At 48.8% G+C, this 16,991-nt stretch overlaps 1 protein-coding gene and 1 long non-coding RNA gene across 9 annotated transcripts in view; one reads left to right on the top strand and one right to left on the bottom strand.

Moving 5' to 3' along the window:
• Positions 1-279: 279 nt before the first annotated feature.
• The window catches only part of METTL2A (methyltransferase 2A, tRNA N3-cytidine), a 39,241-nt gene continuing 22,529 nt past the window's right edge, over positions 280-16,991 (bottom strand). For 7 of the 8 annotated variants that reach the window (XR_010408656.1, XR_010408657.1, XR_010408658.1 and 4 more), the window contains one exon: positions 280-532. The gene's annotated coding sequence lies outside the window, so the exon portion shown is untranslated. Of the gene's footprint in view, positions 533-3,328; positions 7,210-16,991 lie in introns of all 8 variants that reach the window. The other variant, XR_010408655.1, reaches the window with a different exon arrangement.
• Positions 531-13,699, top strand: LOC123840653 (uncharacterized). The gene is made up of 2 exons (XR_010408660.1): positions 531-1,039; positions 6,541-13,699. It is a non-coding gene; the product is annotated as an uncharacterized LOC123840653 (long non-coding RNA).

Genomic DNA, 16,991 nt, shown 5'->3' with positions numbered 1-16,991 from the left:
TCTGATTAAAAAAAAAAAAAAACCACGGCCCTCCTAGGTACTTAGCGGGACCTGCGGGTAAGTACTGGAATGGAAAATACACACAGGACGGCTGCTGAGGAACGAGAAATAGGAAGGGATGAGCTGTGGTGCCCCTGCAGCAAGGAGGGCCTCCTGCATAGGAAGAGGCGCCCACTCTGATCACCCAGCAGCACCAAAGGAGAAAAAAAAAAAAAAGCCCATTCTCACCGACTCCTAGGAGCCAGGACACAGGCTTCAATGCAAATACTCAACTTTGTATTTTGCTCTGACGCCTAAAGATGATTTAAGGAATACAAGTGATTCACAAGGGGAAAATTCAGACAATGAACAACAAACAGCCTTGAACTTTTCCAGGGGGTAGGCTAGTACTTCAAGTGGAGTTTGTGCCTTTTTCTCTTGCTTATTTTTTAATTCGTGTTATATTAACAGAACACAGACTTGCTGAAAGAGCAGAGGATGGCAGTTTACTGTTCGTTGTTTGACCTTCCATACCCTTGGACCAGTTCAGGCACTGTGGGGAAAAAAAAAAATCCATTAAACCAGGAGTCACCTTGCCCCAGATCCCAGCCAGGTTGGAAGGTGCACACACATATTTCCAAAGGTAACAGTGTTTGAAGGGGAGGGGGAGAGCCAGTTAGGGGCAGAGTGTAGGAAAAAAGGTCAAGGTGGAGGGCTATCAAGAGAGCTGGAGAACCAAGGGGCACACAGTATACACAGGACTTGCCTTCCCCTCCAACACAAAAGACCAGCAAATGAGGCAAGCTCTTGCATTATAGTGAATAATCAAGAAAGCAACTCCTTAAAGCGACGCTGGAATGTCGGGAGAAAAGAGTTTTAAGAGGAGCACTGGACAGAGAATGAGAGCTGAGTTCCAGTCTAGCTGTCCCACAGACAAGCTGCATGGACCTGTTTGTTACCCAACCTTTTCAAGCTTTCAACTTCATCTATGAAGGAACGGTTTGGACTAGATTTACAAAGTCCTTTCCAGGTCTAAAAGGCTATGATTCCATTTTAGGAGGTAATTATTTCGAATAATCAGTGGCATACAGGGCTAAAGGTGGTATTTTTAGTTTCACTTTTTCTAGTGTGTTTTTTCTCAGCGTGTCAAAGTTCCAATGTCGTAGGTCTCTTCACAGCCCCACTCTAGATTTAACACTCATCCTAGAAAGAATTGCTTGTAGGAATTTAATGAATTTGCTTACCACAAAGATTGGGTGCTTCTATTTATAAGTGTTGTAGAAATGAAGATATTAAATATCAAGAGCAAGGGAAAAGAACCTTACCCTTTCTCAGAGAAAGATGGGTAATTTCAAAATAAATTCTCTTGTCAGATGGTTCCTCTCACAATGTGACTGAACCTTGGGTTCATGAATCAGCTTGTTTAAAGTGTGTTTGCTCACATGGCAACTTGGTCAGACTCAGCTTGTCATAGACTGGCAAATGGTGACATGCCCCATGCAAAGACTCAGTTCCCATTAGCTGTGGAAGGCTCAAACACGGATCCAACCAGGTTCGTGTTCATAGTCACAGGGAAGACCACGGAGCTGGCTGGACATGCCTCAGACTAGTCCTGGTGTTCCCCAAGTTGTGCTCTGCAAGCCTTGATAGGTTAATACGCTTTAAAGGGAGTATCCATACATTGGTCCTTGGGAAACTCTTGGTTAAAGCGAAATGGAATCAGTTATTTCCGTACTACTTGGAGCCCAAAATGTGCAATAGGCATATGGCAATCCGGGCGGGGGGGGGGGGGTGGCGGGGAGATGGAGGTTTTCAGTACTTTTCCATTTAACTTTGGAACCACTACTCTGGTTTTGGTTGGTTGACTGGCTGGTTGGCTGGTTGAGTGTAGTCATGGAAAAGGTGTTCTGAGAAAGACACTGGGGGAAACTGGTGTAACCTTTTGCTTTTTAACCTGTACCACACTAATGATTGTCCAGCATCTCCTTGAATGTTTCATAATATCCACCATCTGCAAGCAAAAAGATCCTGGCATATGATACTGAGCAGGTTGACAGTGAGTCTTAGTGTGATTGCACCTTGTCTAAAAGGAGCCTGCAATGTGGTGGCTTAAGAGGACAGACTTACTAGGCAGTGTCCTTGATTTTAATCCGTCCTGCCTCTTATCAGCTGTGTAGTCTTAAGCAAGATATTTAAGTTCTCCGTGCCTCAGTTTCTTTATCCACAAAATGGTGTTAAAAGATCCCCGGACTGTTGGAGGATTAAACGAGATTATATATATATATATATATCATAGTAGATTGTTTATAATAGAGTAATCCCTGAAATCTGTGGTCCCCAAACTCCACATTTCTGCAAAAGGTTTATGTACATTTGTCATTAGACTGGTTTAAGGGCACACAGTTTAACTTTGGGAGCCCATGGAAGTCAGGCTGCCAATGTCTGAGTTGTTTAGGTGTTTTTCTTCATCGCCAAAAAAACAAAGAAAAAGGACTTGATGTCTTTTTAATGAAAGCATTACATTTGTTGGCGGGGAGGGGTGTGGGGAGTAGAGAAAAACGGGTCACCTGCCTGGTCTCTTTATGCTCTTCTTCCCCCAGCCCCGAGAATTGAGGGTTTTGAGGGTTTTGAGGGTTTCTCACCGTATGAATAAATAAGGAATTTCGTAAAGGCAATATTTCCACTATAAATTGCGCTAGGCAGGACAGTGTAGAATCCTAAAGTATTTATGACCAGACAGAATGAGGTTCCAATCCTGACTCTTCGCCTCTCGGGGTCTCCGTCTGAAAACGAGCCAGCACACCTAATTCCATGAGTTGCTTTAATTAAAATTGAAACAGTGATGGGAACCGGTTTGTAACCATGCCTGACCTACAGTAGGCGTTGAGTCAATGTTATTTCCCCTCTTCTCCCCATTCCTAACAAAAGGGAAAAGTGGTTGGTTGCCTGCACTACAGATTTTATAAAAATTCAGATCCCAGCCTTCGTCAGACTCTCCGCCAGTCACTCTCCCATCTCTGTTTGGCGTAGCCTCCTCCCACCGCTGAGCTTGCTTCACAAACTCCTCTTGAGCAAGTGCCCTTGACACCGTTTGCTTTATTTATCAAGTCATGCATTCTTCCCCACAGCCCACTGACAGTGCAACAATCTTATTCTCCTGGAGAGTACCTCCCTTCTCTAATATCCTCTTCCAACTCCCTCCCCGCAAGTTATTTTTTAATAAATGTTTTTTCCCTGCATTGTGTGTTCCTTCCCAGCAGCTGCAATGCAAGATAGACAAAGAGCAAAAGAGAGTAAATGCACTTAAATGTAACAAATCCCCTCCCCTTAGCTACTCAATCCCCCGTACCGGTCGTACTGGTCGTGCTCAGAAAGATAACTTCAATAGGAAACAACAGCAAACATGATATTTGTGGAAACTGGCAAAAGTGATTTTTAAAGTCTTGGTTCTTCTTTTGTCTTTAAAAAAAAAATACGTGTCTTTATAAAGTGTATTTATAATTTTTTTTTTAGTAATCTCTACTCAAACTCACGACCCCAAGATCAAGAGTCAGATGTGCCACGGACGGAGCCCGCCAGGTGCCCCCCTCCTGTTGGCTTTTTATATTAAGCTTCAGTCATCAACCTTCTGACACAGTGACACGGTCATGAGGGAAAGGGAGCCCGAGCCCCATGCCCATAGAGAAGAAAAAAGGGGATCACCCGGTGAGGGGCAGGAGGCGTGGGGATGGCCAGCCCCAAAAGGCAAGACAGAAGATGAGCGCCTTCTTACACAGCCTCTGAGCCAAGAATGAGCTTTACATTTGTAAATGGTTGAAAGAAAAGAGGAGGAATAGTATGGCACATGAAAATTACATAAACTTCTAATTTGGGCATCCATAAATAAAGTTCCATTAGAATACAGCCACACTCATCCTTTGCATGCGGTCTGTGGCTGCTTTTTGCACCGCAAAAACAAAACAGTAATTGTGACAGGCCAGGAAGACCTGAAATATTTACCACCTGGTCCTTTACAGAAAAAGTTAGTCCACCTTGGCTGCGGGCCAAGGACTTCTCAAATTGTAATAAGCATATATAACGCTCGGGCATCTTGCTAAATGCAGGTTCGGACTTAATAAGTCTGGGATGGGGCCTGAGACTCTGCATTTCCAGCAGCTCCCAGGTGACGCTCTTGCTGCTGGTCTGCAGACCTTACTGAGTATCGAGGCCTTGAAAGGCTTGTCCGTCTTATGTTAATTTTTGTGAATGATTTCTAAGTAAGCAAATCTTAGAAAATATGAAAACTTGGAGTGTAACCCAGGATAATAACCTCAAACAGATTTTCCACGTTTCATCCCATTGTTTTGCATCATGTGACGGCCTGATGGCTGAGGAAATGGATTTGCCGGCAACCTTGCTGAGGCCAAAGGGATTGCAGCCCCAACACTTCTGGGATGTGAGGCTCCCTTGTATTTTTTTTTTTTAAAGATTTTATTTATTTATTTTTACAGAGAGAGAGGCACAGCGAGAGAGGGCACACAAGCAGGGGAGTAGGAGAGGGAGAAGCAGGCTTCCCGCTGAGCAGGGAGCCTGATGCGGGGCTCGACCCCAGGACCCTGGGACCGCGACCTGAGCCGAAGGCAGACGCTTAACGACTGAGCCACCCAGGCGCCCCGTGAGGCTCCCTTGTATTTGCCGTAAACTCTCCATTCTGGCCCCAGAAAGACCTTTCTGAGTTCACCTTACCCAAATTATTCTTGATTTTTCCAATTTGAGGCAAGTCCCCTCTCTCAGCTCTTCCTTCAGGGACCAGCGCTTCTCAGAGTGACCAACACTTGGAGAAACATCCAGGGTTCAAATCCTAGCCCTTCTAACGTGTTCTGACACCTAGGGGCACGCAAGTTCTGGTGCCTCAATTTTCCTACCTGTGTGATGGAGATAAAGTATGTAAAGCCTCTGGATTTGTGGCAGGTGCTTCCAAACCTGCATCTCAAAACTTCAGATACCCCAGACCTGCTCCTCCCCCGAGCTGACTCATTTTAGCAAATGTCAATTCCATTCTTTCACGATCTAGACCTGAAACCTTGGAATTATCCTCTTCTACTTTTACCGCCGGCTCCTCCACTCCAGCCTCACTCTCTGCTCCCACGTCAGGGCCTTTGCACTTACTATCCCTTTACCTGCAATGCTCTCCATCAGATACGTAACTGGCATTGGCCGCAGGTTTTTACATCACATGAAGTGCATCCTATCTTCTGTGTACATATGATAATGAGATGGAACTGGCAAATAGCTGCCCTTCCATGATAGAGAAGAACTTCCCACCTTTTTTTTTTTTTAATTTGAGAGAGAGAAAGAGAGAGAGCACATGAGAGGGGGGAGGGTCAGAGGGAGAAGCAGACCCCCTGCTGAGCAAGGAGCCCGAGATGGGACTCGATCCCGGGACTCCATGATCATGACCTGAGCCGAAGGCAATCGCTTAAGCAACTGAGCCACCCAGGCGCCCAAGCTTCCCACCTTTCAAGGGACAACCATTCTAAGCTTCTGAGTAGAAGGAAGTGAGGAGGGAGAAGAGCACAGCCCCAAATCAAATGCTTGCTCTCCTGTGCATGCCACTTAAGAGAAACAGACAATAAACACGTGACTGTATGTCAAGGGTAATGAGTGTGTTCGGAGAAAGCAAGCAGGAAACATGAATAGAGCCCTAGGCCCTGGGAGCAGTGTAGATGCTTTCTATAGGGAGGTAAGTCAAGCACAGCTTTTCTCCCATAATGTGCCATCTTAGCAGGTGCCTAAATGAAATGAAGGTGCAAACCCTGTCACTGTCTAGGGAAGGGCCTTCCAGGAAGAGAGAACAGTGAATGAAAATGCCCTGGGCCCAGAACTTGCAGGCCGATGTTGTCAAAGTGTGTTTCTGGGCTTTCTGGGCTGTGCGTGATAGGATGCCTGCCGCAGAGCAGAGAACACAGGTGGACCGTAACTGCGGTCCGGTTCTGGTCTGACGGGGTACTTAATGAATGCTGTAGTGCGTCTCAACAGTTTTGAGCCTGTGTATAACGTCTAATCCCAAAGGATAGGGATTAGAACAGGAAGCACTTACTGAGCATTTATAGGGCAGGCACTAGAATGACAGCATGTTCATTATCACATTTAATCCTTTCAACCTTGAGGGAGGCCCACCATACAGATGAGGAGGACAAAGTGCCGAAGAGGTATGAGGTCCCCAGCCAGCTCATAGGCAGCTGAAGGGGAATTCTCCCAGAGAACTCCAGAACCACCCCCCCACCCCCGCCGGGTTTAGGTCTAGGCTGTATCAGGCTGCCCAAGTGCTCTGTTCTGCCCCTCCTGGCCTGTCCCAGGTTCCACCTGCTTTTTTACTTCGGTTCAATTAACTCTAACTTTCCTCCACCTCGTTCTGGTGTCTTGTTTCATGACCCCGTATTTATTGTGCTCCGCATCTTTCCTATCTGGCAGCTAGCTTTCACTTCCTGTGAAGGTTTATACATGGGCGGTTGGGTAGTTACTTAGGTAAGACTCTTATCAAATTCACCATCACCCAGAACTTGGTTTTCGGTTCTGCAGGTCTCTTGCTTCAGAGTTCATCTAACTCAGGAAGAATGTAATCAAAATACGGAGAGAATGGTACACACCCATGATGTCAATTCACTCATTTTAAAAGGAGAACTTGACCGCCAAGCAGCGACATTTGACCAGCTGACTTTCCTCACAGAAAAGCTACTCAGGAAGGCAAACCAAACCATGAGGTTCCTCTGCGAGCCAGGGGAATGAGTGGGCTAATCTTACTGGCTCACCGTGGCCAGCTAAGTTCACCTGCGGTTCCCAATTCCTCGAAACAGGACACTGTCTTCTAAAAAGCCCCGGTGTTGGTCTGTCCCTGTTGTGGAATCACACCAAAGCCCTGCCCTTTAGACTCCTCTCTTAGACGCTGGGTGGGCAGATCACAGCTCTTCGGAAACCACAAGCAATGTAGAGGCTTACGTTTTCTTAGACATTTGGATCACCCATTTTTAGCCAACTCTGCTTCTTTGTAGGTGGCTGATCTCATCCTACACTTGAGTCTTCCAAGTCTTGTTCTCGGGGCTTTGCAGGTATCTTGGTGAGGCCTCTGGTTTTAGGTTCTGCTTTAACATTTATTAGCATAAGACTTTAGGAAAGTTACTTCAATTTCCTCATCTATCACGCTGACAGCTAACACCTGTCCTCCTCCCGAGCTTGCTCTAAGGATGAAGCCTGTTAACACAATAAAGCTTTTTGAGATTTGGGGAAAAAAAAGAAAAGGATCATGTAAATGCAAAATGAAATAATTTTTCAAAGCAAGATCTCCGTAAAACAATAGTTGCAACAGGGAAAGAGAAGCTGACGTCACAGCTGGCCCCAGAAACCTGCACACAATCTACAGTCTATACGGTCTACCCAGGAGCCCACGGTCCATTATTGATGGGCGTGTGGTTCCATCTGGTCCAAGAACCACCACCCTGAAATATCCTTCAGTATCTTGATCATTTTTTTTTTTAAGATTTTATTTGACAGAGAGAGACAGCGGGAGAGGGAACACAAGCGGGGGGGGAGGGTAGAGGGAGAAGCAGGCTTCCCGCAGAGCAAGGAGCCCAATGCGGGGCTCGATCCCAGGACCTCGGGATCATGACCCGAGCTGAAGGCAGACGCTTAACGACTGAGCCACCCAGGCGCCCCAAATAAATAAAATCTTAAAAAATAAAAAAGAGGGGGGACTTCCTTAGTCACTGCTTTTGCCACCAGGCTGCTTAAGGGGTAGCAGGATTTTACTTTTGTTTGGATGTTCAGTCTCCAGCATCACTGTTGCAAGGATATCACATGGTAACAGGTTCCCCATTCTGATTGCAAACCTGGCATCTCATTGACCAGCCCATCCATTCCACTCCTGTATCAGAGCAGGAAACACCCTGGAAGGTTCTTTTCTCCTCTCACACAGACACAAGACTCACCTGACCGACAGGTCCTTCTTCCCTGGGGTGCCCTTATACATATCCCCGCGCTGACGACCAGGAGCTGGGCACAGGCGTACTGGTACTTAGGAACGGGAAGGGCGCTGGGAGGCCTCGGGTGTTCACATTGCCTGAAAGCCGGCCTCACGCCTGGCACTGATGCAGCATTTGCGTGCCGCCCCGTGGGGCTGGTGCAGGGGGGAGCTGGTCCTGTGCCCTCGTGGGCCCTCCATCTCTTCCCCTCCCCTCCCCGTGCTCCGCAGAGCACACCCCACCCCCAAGAAGTAGGCCTGCGTTTGGTTCTCCAGCACCTGGGGACTTGTCTCTTCCACTAGAAAAAGTATGAAAAGTGTGTGTGTTGTTAACAGATTCCTGTGGCGTGTCCCTTTGTCCACTGGGGGGCGCTGTCTTAGAGCCTGACCTGGGAGCAAGGCTGACCCAGGATCCGGTCCAAGCTCTATTCTGCCGAGCTCTGGTTACTTTGGCTTCCGAGCCTCAACTTCCTCATCTGTAAAATGGGCACACAATACCCATCCAGAAGGGTATACCTAAAGCATCAAGCACAGTGCTTGGCCAAACAGGCAGGCGTAAACATGGGGCTTCCTGGAATGAGGACTTCTTTTTGCTCGTTTGACTTTTTAAAAAACCACCTTCCTAATTGTGTTGATCAATTTGTATTTATGATAACATAAAATTGACTTTGTTTATAGAGTTTTCACGAAGTCTCCAAACTAGAGCTGAGTCCCAGCACTAGCTGCCTAAAGTGTGACCTGCCAGAGGCCCTTGTGGCACCAGCCATGGGAGGTAGGGAGGGGGACCAAGGGACCAGCCTCTCCTCACCCCCACTCCTTGGGAGGCAGCAAACTTTTTCTGTAAAGGGTCACATATAGTAAATATTTCAGGCTACCGTCCCTGTTGCACCTACCTAACTCTACGGGCTAGCGGGAAAATAGCTACAGATGATATGTAAGGGAAGGACTATGGCTTTTTCCAGTTAAACTCTGCCCAAATAAGCTGCGTTAGAATCACCTGGGGGTTGCTTGAAACCTGATCCCTGGGCCCCACCTCCAGAGTTTCTGATTCAGTGGGTCTGCGGCGGAGCCTGTCCCAGCATTTCTAACTTCCCAGGTGAGGCTGGTGCTGCCGGTCTGGGAACCACTCTGAGAACCACCATAGCCGCTCCCACTCCCCTTCTTCTCTGGGCACCTAAAACACTTTATTCCTGCTGCGAATATAGCATTCATTATGTTATATTATGGTTAGTGGTCAGTGTGGGGGTCTCCAGAATCCTTTTTTTTTTTTAATTTTTAAGTAAGCTCTACACCCAACGTGGGGCTTGAACTCATGACCGGGAGAGCAAACATATTACCGACTGAGCCAGCCCGGGGCTCCTCTGGGATCTTTCCTTAATCACCTTCCTATTCTGGTGCCTGACAATAGCAGCTGCTGATCATTTAGTGAATTCAAGGGAGGGTCACAGCCATTGAAGCCCCAGGTCCCTCCCTGCTCCTTGGTGGACATTTCTGTCTGGAGTTCTGCGCAGCCTGGCCCTGCCCTGCCACAGAGACGAGGAAAAGGGACTTTGTCTCGCTGCCTGTCCAGAAACAGACCAGGAAAGGAGACACTCCCTGCTCACACTAGACCTTGAACCTGGACTATTTCCTAAGGAAATAAAACGAGGGAGGGTGGGGGTTGGTTTGCTTAATTTTGTTATTATGATCATCATTATTATTTTGCTTCTAAATGGATTGTTTAATTTGTAAGGGGGCCAGGGTTACATCCAGATGGGTGTTTGCTGTGGAAAACCACTATTTCTGAGTTACACTAAGAGGGCATTTAAAACGAACTGCAGCCACAGCTTTTTCTCAGATCGGACAGAATCAAGTTTGGTCTTGATAAAAAGGAATAATATTAGAGACCTTTCCATATCTCGAGTAGCTCGAGTTTCAGCAACTCCTGGCTCCACCTCCCTCTCCTGGAACTCACTGCCTCCCTCCTGGTTTTTACCCCAAGGACCTCTGCAAGAGGCAGGCGTGGAAGGGAGCGCGCTTCCCCCTCCCCCCTTTGCGGAGGACGTATCGGCAGGAGCTGCGCAGAGATAGGGCTGAACAGTGGGGTAACGGGGATAATCCTAGTCATGGGCTGGCTGCAAACAGCAGATGTGACAATAACCTCCCTCTTTCCGATTCCCAGGCCTGTCGGAGGGAGGCTTACACAGGATTTTCTTTGGTCTGTGAAGTTTCAAGACCATCCCTACCTAAGTTCTGTCCCTCACTCTCTCCTTTCCAAATTAATAGACAAAGCCAGGAGTCAGGACTCCTTCCCTTCCCCATCTCCATGGGCTCCCTGAACACCGCCCAAGGTCCAGACAACATTTGCTGCCCCTCTGGACTGTAGTGTGCTCAGCGAGGACCCAGTAAGCCGGAGCACGGCAAGTCCCCATGGCAAAGGAGCACGACTGACCCCAGCGTGGCTGAGACTCCTTCTGCTCGGCCCTGTCCCTGCCACCTCGTTACCTCTGCCTGTCAATCCATTTTGCATCAATAAACTTTATGTTCAGGGCCTTGCAGAATGAATCAAAGGAGAGCAGCTAAGACTGATCTCTGACCTTGGCACATAAACAGCCTGCAGATTGGACTTGACAGTTAATAAAGGAAAGGCCCCGCAATTCTCGGATGCCTCTTTGCCTTGATTAGATTGAGCGTTCATAAGCTATGGGGAAATCTTCAGTTTGAAGAGAAAGACCCCACAAGGCAGGCAGTCACATCCCCACTCATTCATTCATCCGTTCAGACTGTCAGTCCCTTGTCAACAGACAGGGACTTGTCAAGCGACCTGTTACCTGCGCCCAGTGCTGTGCGAAGGCTTTCAAGGAAAGGGCTACAGGAGCTCCAGCGTCCACCCTGTGCTCTCCCGGAACCCAGCCGCTGGCCAGGCCGTCGAGCACACAAGCTTTGGTGCAGACACATCTGAACTTGAATCCTGAATTCTGCCAGGTGGCCTTTGGCAAGTTATTTAACCTCTCTGCCCTTGGTTTCCTCTTGGGGTTAATAATGCCAACCGCCAAGGGCTGTCATCAAGACTAAGTGAGACCATCTGCACAAAGCATTCGGCACAGAGCTGGGCACCCAGCAAGCACGCCAGAAATGCACTTCCCAGGACGGTGCCCTTGGTGCCCTTGGCTCGCCGGCCGGCTCTGGGGGGTAGGGGGTGGGGCTCAGCCGGTCGCAGGGAGCCGGTGATGACATCCCCGGTCTCTGCCCTCAATGATCCTGGAGGCGACTGGGGACTGCTCTTAGTTCCTTCATCTCTAAAATGGGGCAGAGGTGGTGATCCCCCGAGAGGATCTGGAAAGAGCATTAGCGCCTTGCTGGGGAAGGGCCTGTGGGAATATTGAGTTCCAGCACAGCCTTTGGCTTTGTCATCCCTGCCACCGCAGCCCTGCGGGCTGTCTTTACTAATAGATATTTTAAAATTCCCGAACCCACTTCATGCTATATTAGCTAGCACGCAGAGGTTTATTCAGTGTTAATCACATTAATCTGCTGTTTCATTTCACGCTGTGTGATGCCAACTTCAGTGAGAGCCAGGAGAGCAGAATTTACTCTCAAAGGGCTTCGTGCTGTGTTCACCCAAACGGCGCCTCGTCAAGGCATCTCAGAGGCCCAGGGACCTCTGGGCCACCCCCGCACCCCTCAGGGGAGCCCCGAAGCCTTACACAGTCTGCCTTTCAAGTGTCTCTCCGTATATATTAGTTTTTACCCTCAATTAGAAATCTTGTAGGCAAGCGTCCAGTTTTTACTAGCTATCTCTAATTCTTAAACAATGCAAACACATGCTATTCAGTAAAAGCTCCCCAGCAGGTGCCTGTCACAAAGGGACTCTGAGCATACTGGAGTTTGGAGGGTCCTTTGAGATCTCCCAGTAGGACCCCCTCACGTTACAGACGGAAAAACTGAGGTGTAAGGACTTGAATCTCTCCTCTCTTGGCTCCTTCCTTAAGCCAATGAATAACCTTCATTCAGATCTTAAACACAAAACAACACATTTGCCAGTTTTTTCTTGGCCCTGCGCCCCAATCTGCTTGAACCTCCCACTTGCCCTTGGGGTCCTGTCAGCCAGCTGCCAGCCCCAGATCCTACTTGCTGAGGAAAATGGAAGCCATCCGACAGGAACATGTACCACCAGTGACCCCGTGGCCCAGCCCAGCACGGAACAGTGTCCCCCCAGGGCCACAGGCTGCCCTCCGTGTGCTGGTGGCCCTCCGCCACCTGCCTACCCAAGGACCTTGTCCCGCACCTCTCACCCCATTCTTACTTCACCAATTTACCTTTCCATGGGATCATTCCTCTCGACATACGCACATGCTCTCATTTAAAAAAAATTTTTTTTTCATTTTTAAAAATTGTGTATAAAATCCTGCCTTGACCTTGCATCCTCCTCCAGCTGTGCCATTTCTCTCCTTCAAAATCCTGCAGTTTCCCTTTCCTCATCACCTGCCGCTCACTTTTTCTAAGTTGCTTTTTTCCCTTTTTTTTTCTTTTTCCTTTTTTTAAAGGTTTTGTTTTGTTTTGTTTTTTTATTAGAGAGAGAGAGCACAAGTAGGGGGAGCGGCAGGCTCTCCGCTGAGCAGGGAGCCCAATGCGGAGCTCGATCCCAGGACCCTGAGATCATGACCTGAGCCGAAGGCAGACGCTTGAGCACCCAGGCGGCACCCCCCCACCAGTATTTTTTCTAGGAAAAACATAAGCCTACAGCAAAGTTGAAAAGTATTAAAGTACCCTCGGCCTAGATTTTCCCCAATTAGCATTTTGCCACATTTGTTTTCCTTTTCTCTAAGAGATAATACACCTATATATAGTACATAATTTATATATAGGTAACAGATGCATAAATGAGTATATATAAATTATGTATATAAGTATATACAGGTGGGTATGTTTAGTTTTGTTGTTATTGTTGAATCACTGGAAAGTTGCAGGGATCCTGCTCCTTCACCCCTCAATACTATAATAAATACTACAATGTGTGTCTCATAAGAGCCAGGATACTCTTACTTACTTAACCACAGAGCATTATTACAAGAAATTGAATGCTAGTACAATATTATTTAACATAAAGTCCGTTTTCGGATTTCTCCATTTGCACCAAAAATGTCCTTCATAATGATTTTTTAATCCAGATTCCAGTGAAGGATGAGGCCCACCCCAATTTAACTGCCAGATTAAACCTCCACCCAGACCTTCCAAGGTCAGGTAACTTCATTACCAAACCTAAAGGCTCTTTCTCTGGCCTCAATGGGGGCTCAGCCAGGGCAGTCTCCTCTGGACTTCCAGGTTAGCACACAGTCCTTTACTCCCTCTTTCCTGCTCCTTCCCTTCTCTCAGTCCTCCCTCTGTCCTCTCCAGGCCTCTGTACTGGGCTCTCCTGTCCAGCTCCCAGGTGCTCTCATCTAGGCCCATGGCTTTAGCACCGGCTGCAGACGGATGCCGCCCACATTTCCAGCATCCAGGGCCAACCCGGTCTAACCCATCTCCCCAACTCCAGACTGATGTACCCCACTGCCTTCTTCTCAGCCTCTCCCCTGGGACATGCCACCAGCACCTCCAACCTGAGATGTCCAATTGGAAGCCTCCATGTTTCCCTTCTTCCCCATCTCAGTAACAGCATCACCATCACCTACCACCTGGTCCTGAATCCACCCTTTCCTCCCCAGCCACGCCCTCCCTCCTGCGCCCCCCCCCCCCCCCCCCGCACTGGATCCTGTCTCAACTCACGCTGCCTCCATCTTCTGCGCTACCACGAAAGTCTGGTCCACCCTTAGCGGCCGGAATACCCCGGGGCGGGGGGCGGTTGGGGGCTAGTTCCAAACTGCTCTCCACCCTTGCCCCACCCCACAATACATTTTTCCAGCTGTGTTAATCTTTTAAAATGTAATCCAGGTCGGACCACTCCCTCTCTTAAACCTCTCCAACAACTTCTCACTGTAATGAGAAAACATTCCAACTCAGCAGGGTTTATGAGGCACTTGGTGGTCTTAAGAGCCCCGCCTCTTTCCCCACCTCCTCCACCATTGTTTCTGGTGACCCAACCCTGGCCTCCCTCGGGGTTTTTGTTTGTATGGTCGTCTGCCTCTGCCTGCTATGCTCTCACCCGGGATCTCAATGGCTGCTGGGCTCTCGGCCTGCAACTGCCCCCAAGCTCACACCGCACGGACCCGGCCACCAGCGTCAGCTGCCCTCTCACATTAACGTCCCGGGAAGGGCTCTGATTGGCTTAGCCCGTGTCACATGCACACCCCGTCCAATCATCTGTGGCCAGAGAGGTCATTGGGTGGAAACATGGCTGCCATGGTGCCTTGGTTCCTCTGGGGTTGGAGGACTGGGAGGGGGGACGTTCCTGGAGAAGGGGGTTGTGTCATGAGCTGCAGTTTGCCTTTTCTACCTCTGCTCAGTCTTCAGTGCACGGGGCCGGTCAGCAGCGTTTAACCTATTGGGGACTGCCCCTTTTATTTGTCCAATGAAAGGTTGTTTTAACCAAAAAAAGGGCAATATATAGTTACTGATAAAAAAGTTCAAAAATACAGAAAATAATGGGGAAAGAGACCCCAGATTTCTACCAGCTGATGACAACCACTGTTAACCTCCTCTGGCTCTGTTGTCCTCTGGACAATTGCCAACCATGAACCCGAAGGGCCGCTCTCCTCGCAGCTTCCTCAGAGTGCAGTTCTGATTATTTATTTATTTAAAGGTTTTATTTATTTATTTATTTATTTGAGAGAGAGAGAGAGTGTGTGCGTGTGCGGTGGGGCGGGGGATGGGGGCAGGGGGAGAGGAGAGAGAGAGAGAGAGAGAGAGAGAGAGAGAGACCATGAGCAGGGGGAGGGGCAGAGGGAGAGGGAAAAGCTGACTCCCCGCTGAGTAGGGAGCCTGAGGTGGGGCTGGATCCCAGGCTCTGGGATCATGACCTAAGTGGAAAGCAGAGGCTGAACTGGCTGAGCCACCCAGGCACCCCCCCCTTTATTTATTTTTGTTAAGGAGGCTCTGCCCCCAAGCAGGGCCTGACCTCAAGACCCTGAGATCAAGACCTGAGCTGAGATCAGGAGTCAGAGGCTTAAAGGACTGAGCCACTCAGACGACCCTTAGTTCCGATTCTTCTTTACTTTTCTTTTCTTTTTAGGGTGGGGGAGGGGCAGTGAGGATCTTAAGCTGGCTTCATGCCTAGCTTGGAGCCCAGGGTTCCATCTCACAACTCTGAGGTCATGACCTGAGCTGAAATCAAGAGTCGGATGCTTAACCTACTGAGCCACCCAGGCGCCCCCAGTTCTGATTATTTTTTTTTTTAAAGATTTTATTTATTTATTTGAAAGAGAGAGAATGAGAGACAGAGAGCATGAGAGGGAAGAGGGCAGAGGGAGAAGCAGACCCCCTGCCGAGGAGGGAGCCCGATGCGGGACTCGATCCCGGGGCTCCAGGATCACGACCTGAGCCGAAGGCAGTCGCTTCACCGACTGAGCCCCCCAGTTCTGATTTTTTTTTTTTTTAAAGATTTTATTTATTTATTTGAGACAGAGAGAATGAGAGACAGAGAGCATGAGAGGGAGGAGGGTCAGAGGGAGAAGCAGACTCCGCAGGGAGCCGGACGCGGGACTCAATCCCGGGACTCCAGGATCATGACCTGAGCCAAAGGCAGTCGCTTCACCGACTGAGCCCCCCAGGCGCCCCAGTTCTGATTCTTAACCCCATTTTTTTCTAATGCTCACTCATCCCGTGTGGTAGCTTCAAACCACCGCCTTTGTGCTGGTGATTCCGTCATTAAATCCTCTCCTGCCTATTTCTTAGGTACCAGTTTGTATCTCTCTGTCGGACCTGGCAAGTCCATGAGATGCCTGTGGGCGGCTCAGACTATAGGCTCGTCACACTCCCTCCATGTCCTCACATCTCTTCCTCTCTTGACTGAAACCCTAATTATGGCATCAACATTCCTCCCATGGTTAAAGCCAGAAACTTCCAGGTTATTCTCAGTTTCTCTCACTCCCTGCCTCCCTCACCTCATACTCTTCACCAATCCTATCCATTGTACTGGTTAAATGTGGCGGGCCCCGTTCTTGCTTTTCTGCTCTCACTTCCAAGCATTGGTTCATCCCATCTTGCTGTAACTCGTGGAGTCTTCTTCCTGACCTCCCTGGCTCTAGTCTCCCCTGCCCCTGCATCACCGCCCCCCCCCCCCCACACCCTTTCATCCCCTGTGATTATCTCTCTGAATTGTGGCCAACGGTAATTTTCTTGAATGTCCCTGTAATTATTCTGTTGTCCGCCTTTTAGTGTCTCCAGTGGCCCTCTGCTGCCCACAGGATTAAGCCCCAACTCCTCAGCATGGTATCTGAGGCTCCCACAATCTGGGAGGAACTGACTGGAAGACATTTGTAATTCCCAGGAGACGCTCCAAGACCTGTGCCATGCTCTGTCCTCCTGAACAGCCACAACCCTGTCCACTTGTGGCTCCTCCCCATAAATGGGTCTTTGTGAAATTCCCTTCCTTTGATCAGACACCATCACCTCATCCCCATCCACCAGGAAAAATTTCACCCTCGGGGCACTTGGGTGGCTCAGTTGGTTAAGCAGCCGACTCTTGATCTCGGCTCAGGTCATGATCTAAGGGTCCTGGGATTGAGCCCCATGTCGGGCTCCCCACTCAGTGGGGAATCTGCTTGAGATTCTCTCTCTCCCTCTCACTGTGCCCCTCCCCCCAGCTCACACGTGCGCACACACGCGCCCTCTCTCTCTAAAATAAATAAATCTTAAGAAAAAAACAAAAAAACAACAACTTCACCCTCCAAGCTCCTGCCTGAGGGTTACCTGCTTGTGACATCCTCCCTGAGAAAAGTCCTGCTTTTCTGTGCTCTGGGAAAATGGAATTTATAGCAAGAAATGTATAAATAGAAATCATTTCTGTAGGAATAAATGCAAAAGGCTAGATTTTGTTCCTTGATGCCCTGGGTGCTGCCACACCAAACCCCTCACCCACAGATCCCGCTCCCAGTTAGGA

The sequence above is a fragment of the Mirounga angustirostris genome, unplaced genomic scaffold (assembly GCF_029215605.1).
Source record: "Mirounga angustirostris isolate CCGP_5_RB_7025 unplaced genomic scaffold, mMirAng1.0.hap1 SCAF_17, whole genome shotgun sequence".
Lineage (NCBI taxonomy): Eukaryota > Metazoa > Chordata > Mammalia > Carnivora > Phocidae > Mirounga > Mirounga angustirostris.
This window is presented reverse-complemented; position numbering and strand designations above follow the sequence as displayed.